This window comes from Chrysochloris asiatica, unplaced genomic scaffold (assembly GCF_000296735.1).
Source record: "Chrysochloris asiatica unplaced genomic scaffold, ChrAsi1.0 scaffold00197, whole genome shotgun sequence".
Classification (NCBI taxonomy): Eukaryota; Metazoa; Chordata; class Mammalia; order Afrosoricida; family Chrysochloridae; genus Chrysochloris; species Chrysochloris asiatica.
The window spans coordinates 68493-70588 of NW_006408715.1; the positions used below are offsets into that span (position 1 = coordinate 68493).

Here is a 2096-nt window from a genome sequence, read left to right on the forward strand (position 1 = left end):
GAATGCTCAACCAGCAGCCTCCACCTCTGGAATTTACTACTCCCTGTCTGCACAACCCATCACAGAAGCAAGTTTTCAAGGTGAGTAGAAAGAGCAAGAAGGGAGAAGAAAAGGGCCATTCAGAAGTGGTGAGTCCACAGATAGAGAGAATTTACTCCTGAGCCTTTAAGCCATATTTGGTGCTCTCCAGTATTTCCAGACTCCATGGAAGGGGTGGGACAATGCACTGGTCAATTATGCTACATGTCAGAGAATCCTAAGAGCATACCAAATGATACCAGTCATTCCAGTACCCTTCCTGATCAGGTAGTTCCCCTGCACTACCACACTGTAACTTCTTTTCCTGATCTTTGGTTTCTTTTGAAGGTACCTCTTAACTCTTATTGCAATAATCCACATTAACTTTCCCTCACTTCATTAATTTCTACCAGGATTTAAAACCATGTGTTCAAATACTCGGCTCATAGCCAACAGGCAGAGATTCTATCTTTGCTTATATGGCTTACAAACAGAGTTCTACTTAGTCCCTGGCATGATGTGTTTTTACCCTCTTAAGCAAATGGAGAGAAGTGAAAGGTTCCTATTTAAGAATGTTAAGTTTTATAAAATATGTGATACTTTTAAGTTACCGTCACACTATTTATATGACTTATAACAATGCTAAGAAATACAAAGAAGACTATAATAAGACAATAACATCAATGGTTACCATCAGAACTATAACACCATCCTTCTATTTCATAAATACAGCCCTGTCCACGGTCTTTAAGAAGAGTTTTTAGAAAGATTTCCCTGTGTATTAGTGTAGTTTAACAGGATTGCACTGGACTGCTAACCAAAAGGTTGGCAGTTCAAACCCATCAGTCACTCAGTGGGAGAAAGATGTCTTTCTGCTCCCTTTAAGATTGTTGCTGTTGTTGTTAAGTGCCTTTGAGTCGGTTCCGACCCATAGCGACCCTGTACAGAGTTTCCGAGGGTGTAAATCCTTACGGGAGTAGAAAGCCTCATATTTCTACCGCGGAGCGGCTGGTAGTTTCAAACCACTGACCTTAAGGTTCGCAGCCCGATTCGTAACCACCACGCTACCAGAGCTCCTTCCCTTTAAGATTAGTAGTCTCCAAATCCTATACAGTGTCACTATGAGTTTGAATCAAGAATTAACTCAATGGCAGTGGGAAATGGGGTTGTTAGGGAAGGTATCTGGTGCTCTGCTGGTGTCTACAGAGCGTCTCAATGATAAGTGACTCAGTGAATTCTGCCTTGATTTCTTTAACCTTAGGGATGGAGACTTCCCTGAAATTGCAGCCTCCAAGCCAGACATTTTATCTGCCACAGATTCCAGAATTTCCTAAGTCCTGCAGTAGTAGCAGAAATATCCAGATACTTGAGAATAACCCAGCATCTGCGCTTGGGCATACTCCAGTGATAGCTCCAACTGAGAGTTCTAGCAATGGCCTTGCACTGCTTCTAGCTGCAAACCAGGCACAGAGAATGAGAATTTGGATGACATTAAAAGCAAGTTTCCAAAACCTCTGGATGCCTACCAGATTCCAATAGAAAACCAAGACCCTCCACTACTCCCTTTAGCAATCCCTGATATTCACCAGCTTCTGGCCTGCATCGATCCCCTCAGCCAAGAGGGGCAATCTGGTTCTGAAAATGTTGATCAGGTGAAAAACAGCCTGAGTCTGGAAGACCAAGGCGTATTTGAAAATGTCATTGAGCAAAGCAGTGGTTTTTCAGCTGTCACTACACTGGTGGAGGATACTCAGCTACCACAGCTCCTGATTTCTTTGAAAGACCCTGATCACTCCAAAGATCTGAAGACAATCAAATCCAAAGATACCAAAGCCATCAAGATGAATGAGGTGCAGGAAAAGTCAAGTGTGATCAAAGGTTCTTCTGATCAAGTCAGGAAGAACAAACACAAAGCCTCTGAGCCTATCACAGGAGCTCCCAAAGCCAAAATCCAGGCAATGAGCCAACAGGGAGAAGTGGCTGTTTGCAGTGTAGAAGCCAGTGACTGTGCTCCTCTGAATACTGACAAGCATTCTAACAACAAACCCCAGAGAGTAGCATCCAGCAAGACCAGCAAA

At 43.2% G+C, this 2096-nt stretch overlaps 1 pseudogene; it reads left to right on the forward strand.

Moving 5' to 3' along the window:
* Positions 1-2096, forward strand: part of LOC102832310 — an 8202-nt pseudogene that overhangs the window by 5011 nt on the left and 1095 nt on the right.